Here is an 11,253-nt window from a genome sequence, read left to right as displayed (position 1 = left end):
TTTAGCCAATACAAAACTACACATATCTAATATATGCATATAGGCTATCCACCAAGTTATCTTGTTATTTTCTATTAAAAAAAGCATTGTGCTTAGAAGCATCATTTCAATCAATAAAAATTGATCCCCTTTATTTCATGTGCCGGCTGTTAACTTAAAAACGACCCATTGGGTGTGCTCTCATGGCGTATTCATTGCTATAGACGTGCATTGGTGAACAAGAACATGTGTTATCTCTTAAAGGGGCAAAACACAAAGGAGCCAAGGAAAAGATTCTTCCAATGACACCAGAAATGGAGGGGCTTTAAAGGTAAGCAAATTGACCAATTAGCTCCTGAAAACACCCCCCCTATTTCCCCTTAGTCCACACCACATGACTAACGATGGAATCAAGATTACATCATAGTAACAATGAAAACCCCAAAGGCTAAATTCTAAAAAAAAAAAGAGAGGCTGAAAGACAGTACAGTACTAGAAAAGAAGCTTTGGCCTCTGCTATCTCTCTTTATGTATCTCTGCCTCCTCTCCTTGTCCAACTTTGCCCAATCCCTGGTTGCTTGGCCGCGTCATTACTGAAAACTCACAGCTTTTTAAACTAGCAATAAAATCCTTTTGGATTCCTCCACCCCCAAACGCCTTTCACCCAAAGGCTCACCATCTCGCCCTTCCTTCCTTCCTTCCGCTGCTGCATTCCCTTCCTCCATTATTTCTCCATCCCTTTCCCCTCTCTCCACCCCCCCTCCTCCTCCTCCCCTCACCCTCTCCAAAAGACTGGATACAGAACACAAGGAAAAGAAAAAAAAATTAAAAGAACAGAGAAGAAGGAAGAAAGAAAGAACGAACAGCACCTACCGAGCAAGCCAGCCTCCGTTGGTTCTTCTTCTTCGGCTTCCACATGGGCTGCAGAATTGTTCCCCTCCGGGTCTGAACAGATTTACGTACCACCCAAGAACCGCCCCTTGATTCCCCCTCTCCCCCTTCTTTTTCTGTTCGCGGATTACTGCCTGCTACTCTACTAGACCCAAGAACTGCTCTGTTTTTCCGTGTTTCTCTGGCTGGGAATTCCTCCGGTTCTTCCTCGTTTTGCTCGCGGGGGCCGAGGAGCGCAGGAGGCATGGGAAAGGAGGGCCCTTGCCGTCATTGCGGCGTCACAAGTGAGCTCCTGTTCTTCGGCTCACCAATTTTTTTTATGCTTCCTGTTTTTTTTTTCCTTGCTTACTATTTTACATCTGTTGTTATTATCCCTTTGTTCCTCCGCGGCTGGGTGTCATGGGGCGTTGATTTCTCCGAATTATGCATCTGGGGACCGGGTCTCGGAGGAAATCTTTCGGCCCCCCCCGGGCTCCGGTTCCTAATCTCGTTTCTTCTTTGTTGATTGCTGTTCGTTTGCTGTTTGGTAGATGTTAGCTGCAATCTGTCGAACCACCTGAGGTGTTTGGAAGAGAGTTCCGGGCCTGCTTGGATTGGGTTCAGGTCTCGGAGGCCTCTGGATGCAAATTTCTGAACATGAGGAACGAATCACCTCATCTTGGCAGATATTCAGAATATTGTTTGACTGTGGTGGTGTATGCTTGTTAGAACAACTGTGCAGAACAATGAGCAATTAGATGCAGCTCACACTCCTGTTATATGACAAGAAAAGAACCATCTGCTCTGGCCAAACAAACATTTAGAGTTCCTTAGCTGCTGCAACTACATAAATGCCTAATTTTGTGGAAGACATTTGCTGCTTTGTGTAATCTACACAGATCATTTCTCTCTTTTGCTCTAACCTCTGTGGCATCATACGGTCAGTAGCTCTTTAGCTCTTACTGAAGCAAGCTGCTCAGTTTCACTGATAATCTGCATTTGGTATGCCTTATTTGTTATGGCAGCAAATGAATAATTACATGCTGGTACTAACAACTGAAACAAATCTGGAATATGCAGCTGACCATGTGTGTTACTAATTACTAATTGTTGTCTCAAAGACACATTCTTGAAAAATGTGTAGTTTCGAAGTGTTCTTCTGTGTTCCGTTCCTCGATACCACCGTCTCTTGTGATAGCAAAGACACGTTATTTTGTCAAAATTCTGATACAATCTCGTTACGGAAACGCTGCCAATAACACCTGCAATACCGCGCACATTCTTGCATATTTATTTTGTACTGCATTTATTCTTACATATGGCAAATGCTGAAACAGGCACTCCACTTTGGCGAAATGGGCCACTAAATAAGCCAGTGCTGTGCAATGCATGTGGCTCGAGATGGAGAACAAAGGGTTCCTTGGAGAATTACACACCAATGCATTCTCGTGACGATATTGATGCTGAGCAACCTAGAGTTAGCAAGCTGAAGCCGCCGACATTGAGGCTGAAGGAACAGAGGCAAGTAAAGAAAAAGCCAAGCCACAGCATAAGGGAGAATGGAGCATTTTCTGATCAAAACTTCTGGAAGATGGGGGATGCGGACCCAAGTCGATCTAGTTCAGGATCAGCACTATCATATTCAGAGAGTTGTGCCCCATATGGTTCTGCTGATGTTAGCGAAATGACTGGTCAGTAATCTCTAATTTCCTAATGTGTTACTGCTAAATAAGAAAAAAAATTATGTTCTTCACAGTCTTGTTGAGTGTCATGGGTTATATACTTATATGACTGTTCAATTCAAACAATTAACGTAGGAGCATTGAACTTGAAGCTTGAGATGGATGGTCAGAAATACACACTTCAATGTTTGTCTGCAATGTTATATCTAATCTCCCCTAAGACTTGTTGCAAACATCTTTAGGTGGTTCTTGTAGTACTACCCTTGCACGAGAGTCTGTGCTAGTAACTATGTATAATGCAGAGCTGGTTCTTGTTTTTATCAAACTTACAGAAAGTACCGAAACATGAACAGCAGATGAGATAGCCGAAAGGGGGGACCCCGGGTAATAGGTTTCCTTTTCCGGTTTAGGCTTTCAGCAACCCCACTTCACTGGTGCTTACTTTGTAGCCCTGCATCGTCCGTTCTCAAGAACTTATAGTGATCGATAAATCATTGTCCATATATTGTATTCAAATGACATCGACCCTAAAATCAGTGCTTCAAACATCAGTTATTGTATCAGTGTCTTCCTTTACCACACATGAACCTGATTAAATCAATAACGAGCACCAAAAAAACTATAATACTTTGTGATACCATGAGCTCAATTTACATTACCAAAATTTCATATTTGTAAACCATAATTCCTTTTTTTTTGTATAACTAAGGTTAGGTATGTTAATGATAGTTCTCTGATCTTTTGAATTCAGGTTCAGCGCAATCGCATGCTTGGGAGTCATTGGTACCATCAAAAAAGAGAAGCTATGTCACTCGGACCAAGTCTTCATCCGTGGATATGCTTGTCAAGGATCTTCATTGTATAATGCATGAAGAGCAGTTATCTTACCTTTCTGGATCCTCGGAGGAAGATCTAATTTACCACAATGCAACCCCTGTGGGTTCCTTTGAGATTGGCTATGGAAGTATGCTTCTGAGAAGTTCAAACTCAAAATCAGCGGAGGAAGATTCAGAAGCAAACTCTGTTCCTGCAGATAATAAATCATACCTTACAAGTGAATCCTATTCAGGGACTGCCTCGTTTGTTGTGCATAGTGAAAGCAAGGGAGCAAGTAATTCAAATGCTGCACCTGAGAAGCCAAAGTGGTTTCCGGTGCAGACACATGAAAATGTTAAAAGGTATTCTACACCTCTATTAGTAGTATTGTGCATTGGTTTCCTATACAGATGCATGATAATGCTATCCACAGTTCTGCATTCTATTAGTCAGAGAAGCTATTGTGGTGAAAATCAAGAAGCTAAGGATTTTTTTACCTCTTTTGCAGGGGTAAACTTCATTACTCAAAGCAGCATACCCTGGAAAATGTAGGCTCAGCTTTAGTTTCAGTAGCTTTAGAGGTATCAAGTCTATGATGATCTCATTGCCCCCTTCCTTCTATCCATTTTTCCTTTGCTAATTCTGCCTTGGTGCTTTTCTCTTCACTGTATACACTGTTATGAACATCCAACCTTTGTTGTGTACATGATTAAGTGTCTGTTTCTCTTATTTTAGGGAGAAGACACTAAGGAAACAGGAGGAAATGAAAATACCAGTGCTTTGAAAGACCTTACCAAATCCAACATGAAGCCTCTCAAAAGGCCTCACGAAAGCCAGTTGCAAAGCTGCCCAGGTCAGCAATCTTAGTTCCTCTGATTCCTACTTGCACATTGTTCTTTAGATGTGAGCATCTGAAAAATGTCCTCTGTATTCAATTCACAGTTCATCATTTCCTTAATTTATTGGGAATAACATGAGAAGCGTTCTGATTTGTTTTTGCTTGTGAACATGCAGAAGGAACCATGAGGATTGCCAAAAAAGTTTGCAAATCTGTGACTATGGCTCCTCAGTTCAAAGGTTCATTTTTGCCCAAATCTGGAGGAGCGCCATTTAACTTACTCATGTTACCCCCAGATAAAATATCCATGCTGGCCCCTCCACAGTACATGGATAATTCTGATCAAGACTTGCTGCTGGAGGTTCCTCTCAATGCACGGCAGCCAGAGGCAGAGCTTCTTTACCAACCATTTCAACTTAGCTCAGTAGCCCGAAGCTCCACCTCCGCAGACGTGGTTGCTGATGGCGAGGGCCGCCTCAAGCAACCGTAGACTAGCAACCAGCATAGAAACAGGCGGTAGCAGTAGTTTCCCTTAGGTTCTTGGATCATCATGGTATCTTTATTTACCGATCACCGGTAGGGCTTTGTGCGGTTTGTTCATGCTTGCACCGTCATTATCGCCCTGATTTACATTGACAATGTGCGTCTGCCAACGCTGGCGAAATTGCCCGTTCAGCTAACATTTGTAGCGGTACTTTTGGACTAGGCTTGTGTTGGTTTCCATAGCATGTGGGCTTTTGGAGAAAGTATAACTCATATCACCATGGAAAATAGAAGAACTCTTTTATTGGGGAAATGTAAAATGAAAATGATATCAGGGATTTCAACCATTTGCTTATCTTGGCTCACTTATTTTCCCAGTTGAGCATGTTGGTGTCTCCATAACACGCCCCTCTTGGGAATGGCAGGTCATCTTGATCCCAGAGGTTATGTTTGAATGATTGATGATATCATTGATAAATGATATGTACAGGTGTACATGATCTTTATGTGACCTATGATATCATGTCTTCTTAAATCACAAAGCTCCAACGGGGTTTGTTTTAATTTGACCCGTTTGTTAGTTCAACCGTCTGCGCTAATTTCTTTTCTGTATCTACTCCCTCTGTCTCAAAATAAGTGACTCAACTTTGTACTAAAGTTAATACAAAGTTGAGGCACTTATTTTAGGACGGAGGGAGTAATATCCATTTGTCCTTCTTTTGTTAGTGCTATTCAAATGCACCATGGAGAGAAGAGTAGTAACTGAAGAATGCATCAGTTGTACTGAATTAAGATAATTAAGACACCAATGAGACTGGTCGAATGAATTATAAACATGTCCCCCTGAAAAAGAATTACATGTTGCAACAAAACTCACCAATGAGGCTGCACACACATTTTACCGATCGGGTAGCTGCGGGAATTTGGTAGAAAATGCAGTAAATTATAAGATAAACCTTGATAAATAAACCAAGAAGAGAAATCCAAAGTGGAAGCTAAACCAGGAAAAGGAAATCATGCGTTTGCAGTTGCAGTGTCAGATGGCCGGATGCTAATGTTTCATTGAACTTTCAAATGAGTTGTCTTCCCGAATGGCACAACCTGAGGGCATTCCAGGGAGAAAATCACGATCCGGCAGTGCATCCATTTCACTGAAACCATTTAGCATTTCCACTTGCTGTTCGTAGCAGTGGCAGAGCCAGCGTATAGGCACGGTGGGCCACATACTAATTTAGTCCAAAGGATTAGGTTGATTTATCTTTTTAAGATGTGCACACCCTTTATTTCTTTCCTGGCTCCATCACTGGTTCATAGTAGTATTAGTATTCAACGACGACATCCTCAGGACCTTGGCAACATCAGCTGTGATCTTGGTCACATTGCCTGCCACCAGGCCCCGTCGTCATTATCAATCCTCCTCCTCTTAATTTGGCTTTTTTTTACCACCATAATTCATAATACAATTATATATATTGGCATTATGAAAATCAGAGCAACTTGTTGTTACTTCCACCCGTGTCTGCCTATACATCATGGCCGACCCACCCTTCTTTCTTCTTCCATTCTTGTCCATCTCTTCATTGTTGGAGCTGTTTTCATAGTCGCAATTTGCAGTTGTTTGATACATCTCTGCTTACCTACATATTTTTTTATATATTAGTAGATGATTTTGTTACTCCCTCTGTTTCAAAATAAGTGACTCAACTCTGTACTAACTTTAGTACAAAGTAAGTATAAAATTGAGTTACTTATTTTTTGACAGAGGGAATACATCTTTAAACAATGATGAAAATGACCGGTGCGCAACCATTCCTGCCCCAGCATGATCTTCTTGACTACCGGTTAACCTTTACGGGTGACCCGTCACTGCTGCCATGGCCTCGTCGGTCAGCCCCCTATTTCTTCCTTCCTTTCACCGCACTCGCTCCTTTCTGATCGAATTGTGCGTCTAATCAATTCACAATATATATATAATTCTTGTTAGAAGTCAATACTGTACTAGTATATGTTTCCAACTAACTGTTTTCTATAGGGATGTGGCTAGGTCTCAGTCGACCGATACTTAATCAAGTCTTAGTCAAACGATATAACATGTAAGAAAGAAAAAAATAAAATAAAAATAATTTTTTGTGTGGATCTTAATTTAATATCTCACGGATATAACACCGATTGATACATTATGAACTCCTAGTCGACTGAGATTTAGCAAGACCGTTTCTATAGATGTTTCCAAATAACTGCCACGTCTACAAGTGTTTGAAATAAAGAACCAGGTTTGCATTTTCCTTGATCTTCTAAAAAACCAGGTTTGCAACGGAGCAGATTCAGATACTCGTAGTTCAGAGAAGGAGAGCCGTCACGGACTGGCTAACGGGCCAACCACGGCCCACAAATACAAATCTGCGCGGGAAGATCGATTGAATCGAGCTGCGGGCCCCGAACCCCCCGATCCGCGCGCGCGAATCTCAAAGCGCGAGCGGGCCGGGAACCTCACCCCGCTCTGCTCCACCTTATCCCCTCCCCCCTCTCGCCCTTCCCACCCGCACGCGACGCTCCACTGCCGGTGCCGCCATGCTGCTCCACCACCTCCTCCCCCCCTCGTCCAGGGCCCCGCCCCGCCCATCTCCGCGGCGGCCGGGCGGCGGCGCGCTCACGGTCCGGTGCGCGCCCTCCTCGGCCCCGTCTCCGTCGTCGGCGTCGGCCGGGCAGCAGGTGGCGAATGTGCACAGCTACGGGACGGTGGACTTCGAGCGGCGCCCGGCGCTGCGGTGGAGCAGCCTGTACCGGCGCGTGGCGGTGGGCCACGGCGGCCGGCCCGTGGGGCGGACGCTCGCGGACTGGGACGAGGGCGAGCGCCGCCTCGACAAGTGGGAGCTCTGCCGCATCGCCAGGGAGCTCCGCAAGTTCCGCCGCTTCAACCTCGCGCTCGAGGTAACGTTTCCTGGTCGCGCCTCTCGGCGATCTAATTTAATTTCGAATGGATTGCTAAGTCATCTGGCGATGCTGGGTACTGTTGTGTTACGTAGTTGCTTAGTTTTGTTCGAATTAGGAGGCTAATGTTGGTAATGCTAGCTGAACATTGTGCCAATGCGTATGCCAGCCACAGAAATCCACTATGATGCGTTGTTTCATGGTTGCTTGCGTGATTATATTCGCTTCAGTGCTGCAAATTTTAGGAAATTTTGTATCTGGTGTGTGTGTGTGTTAGATGGTGTTGAAATTCTTAGTGGTAGTTGGAGCACTATTTAGACTGAAATTTAGTGTCACTTGAGTATGCTACTACATGTTGTGCGACAAGTCTGATTGCTAAGGTCGGACTTCAGTCGGAATTATTCTGGTTATACTTTGAGCAGATTGTCCGCTGTATGTTCTCGAATTCGTTGCTCAAAGGATGACCAAACAAATATCAATATATGTAACTAAATTGAGATGGGGATAAACAGAATTGGACTTGCTCCATTTCAGGCAAGGGTTAATGTTCCAGTCTATCATGAATTGGAAGCTAAACTGGAAAGATAGCTGCTGTTTATCTGATCTGACATTGATTACTTAGTGAGAGGAACAATAGTTCAATACCCTTAACGTTTGCAAGGCTCACCTTCGATAGTGATAGTTTATGAAGCGCTTGGACATCCTTTCTTGCTATTGTCTGGGTGCCTTTTGATGGCTAATCCCACTAGTCATGTGGGTTCTGATCAAGTTTTTTCTCTTGCGCGTGCAGGTTTATGATTGGATGACTGATCGAAGGGATAGATTTTCGCTATCATCTAGCGATATGGCAATCCAGTTGGATCTGATTGCAAAAGTGCGTGGTGTTCCAGATGCTGAAGAATACTTTGAAAAACTTCCTGACCCACTGAAAGACAAGCGAACATATGGGTCTCTTCTCAATGTTTATGCCCAAGCTAGGATGAAAGAGAAAACAGAATACACATTTGAGCAAATGAGGAAAAAGGGGTTTGCAACTGACACATTACCTTTTAATGTGTTGATGAATTTTTACGTGGATGTTGCTGAGCCTGAGAAAGTGTCTACAGTTACTGATGAGATGAAGCAAAGAAATATCTCTTTTGATGTCTGCACTTACAACATTTGGATAAAGTGTTGTGCAGCCATGAAAGATGCTGATGCAATGGAACGAGTCTTGAACCAGATGACTGCTGACGAGTCCGTCGTTGCCAACTGGACTACTTATACCACACTTGCTAGCATGCATATCAAGCTGGAGAACTTTGAGAAGGCAGAAGAATGCCTGAAAGAAGCTGAGAAGCGAGCAACGGGTAGGGATAAGAAATGTTTCCATTTTCTCATCACACTCTATAGCCATCTTCAGAAGAAGGAAGAAGTCTACCGCATTTGGAATTGGTACAAAGCAACTTTCAAGACAATTCATAATCTGGGTTACCAGGAGGTATTGTCTGCCCTTGTTAGGCTAGGGGATATAGAGGGAGCTGAACTTCTATACGAAGAATGGGCATCCAAAAGTTCTAGTTTCGATCCTAAGACCATGAACATTTTATTAGCATGGTATTCTAGAGAAGGCTTTGTCGTGAAGGCTCAGCAAACTCTGAACAGATTTGTTGAGAAAGGTGGGAACCCCAAACCAAACACCTGGGAAATCCTTGCCACGGCGTACCTGAAGGATAACCAATTATCAGAAGCTCTGTCATGTTTGGAGAAAGCCACAGCAGTTAAAAGTGCAAGTAAATGGAGACCAAGACCAACCAATGTTGAGACTCTCCTGGCATATTTCAAGGAGAAGAATGACACGGAGAGTGTCGACAGGTTAATGAGTGTACTCAGAAGTAGAGGGTGTGCTGAGAACGAAGAGTACAAGTCCTTGATTGACACCTATGCTTTGGCGGTTGCAGGCACGTGATGGTGGATGGACACCAATGATATGATTAGTGAATAGCTCTTGAACACTTCAATTACTTGCTTGTAATCTGAATGTTGGAAGAACCCCCGCTTGAGAGTTCATGTGGTATGGCTCTGTACTTCTTTTTATTCCACAGCGTTTAGGTGCATTTTCTCAGTTGTTTCCCTACACAAAATCGGACAATAAGGTACATAGATGATAGGTCTGCCTGCCTTCTGTCTGACCACTTAGCTCAGTTAGAAATTCTCAGATCATCAAGAGGAGGCCGTTTACCTGGTTCCTTTGTACTTTCTACGTGTATACTGACATTACCATTGCGGAATTAAATCGTGCCTTCTCCATGTAATAGTTCATTTTTCAGTTACCCTTGTTTGTCTTGTTTTTGCTGCCTTTGTTGTAGGTTACACTGCATTGTGTAAGGGTTTTGCTTGATTACCTACAAGGCCAATCATAGTATCAGAAGATGCATGCCTGGGAATTACACTGCATTGTGTAAGGGTTTTACTTCGACGCTCACACTTTGTCCCCCCTTTGGCACTGATTTCACCTTGCCCCCTTTTCTTTATACAGCCTCTAAAGTATAGCTCAAGTTATCAATCTGCATTTGTCTGTTGACCTCCTGGATCACTGCCATATTTATTTCTGATTGGTACATCTGTTCTGCAGATATTGGAGCCATGACAGTTGCAGATGAACAGCTCGGACCACTTGGAACCCTCTCCTGCCGATGGATCATCTCTTTCCTTCATAAAGGCAGCTATCTTACCGCGGACCGCCCATAATAACAACTGAATTCTAAAGGATGATGGGCGGGGCCATTGTAGGGACTGCACGAAGGTGGGTGGTTGCATCCAAGGCTTAGATCAGGATGCAGCACGCACCGATTAAACTAATGGCCAGATTCGCTCACAGCTAGGTGACGAGCTAACAGTGAGCTCAAAAGGCGGAAAATAAAGGAGTCCATCCAGCCACGGCCAGTGCTCGCTTTACTCAAACGTCACCGACTACTTGTCATCTCCGAAAGAGTTGTCAGTTCGGCTTGCAAGTTGGGGTACAGTTAATTACTGTGATCCCGTCACGGGCAACGTGGCCAAGACGACCTGTAAAATAAGATAATCATGGCCGCTTGAGCATGACCCTCTAGGCAGACGTGATCGGCACTCCCTTCCGAGGAGTCTGGGAAGAGAAATGACTGTTTGGGTACGCTTTCAGCGTCGTGTTGATAGGCAGTTCAGCACGTTTGTGCCACCCCGAGTAAGCCGAGAGCGAGTCAGTGGCGGTGCTAGGGACAGCCAAGCGTGCAGTGCAGCTCAGGATGCCTCCTCGCTGGGCTACTATTAAACTCCATCCAACAACTCCACGCCCGCACTTACTGGTAAAGGGAACAGTGACGTAGAACACGCGTACTTTGGATTTTAGAGACATGTTAATTACTCCCTCCGTTCCTAAATATAAGTCTTTTAAGCGATTTTACTATGTGTCTATATACGGAGCAAAATGATTGAATGTACAATAAAAAATATGTCTATATACATCCGTATGTAGTCCACTAATGAAATTTCTATAAAGACTTATATTTAAGAACGGAGGGAGTACTATATGTAATGCCTGTTGGAACTATAGTGTCGTGGAGCAAATGTATTTTAGGATTTAGAGGTCATTACAATTCCTTGTGCTGTATGTCCCATGGCGCGACGAGGACATGC

The 11,253-nt window shown here is 43.7% G+C and overlaps 1 pseudogene across 1 annotated transcript; it reads left to right on the top strand.

Annotated features, from left to right (window-relative positions):
- Positions 1 to 689: 689 nt before the first annotated feature.
- LOC123427408 lies at positions 690 to 9,893 on the top strand (annotated as a pseudogene). The gene is made up of 10 exons (XR_006622395.1): positions 690 to 1,154; positions 2,187 to 2,540; positions 3,283 to 3,709; positions 3,856 to 3,928; positions 4,083 to 4,200; positions 4,362 to 4,671; positions 4,912 to 5,116; positions 7,446 to 7,454; positions 8,134 to 8,180; positions 8,388 to 9,893. The product of XR_006622395.1 is annotated as a pentatricopeptide repeat-containing protein At1g02370, mitochondrial-like (transcript).
- The last annotated feature ends 1,360 nt before the right edge of the window (positions 9,894 to 11,253 follow it).

The sequence above is a fragment of the Hordeum vulgare genome, chromosome 2H (assembly GCF_904849725.1).
Source record: "Hordeum vulgare subsp. vulgare chromosome 2H, MorexV3_pseudomolecules_assembly, whole genome shotgun sequence".
Lineage (NCBI taxonomy): Eukaryota > Viridiplantae > Streptophyta > Magnoliopsida > Poales > Poaceae > Hordeum > Hordeum vulgare.
This window is presented reverse-complemented; position numbering and strand designations above follow the sequence as displayed.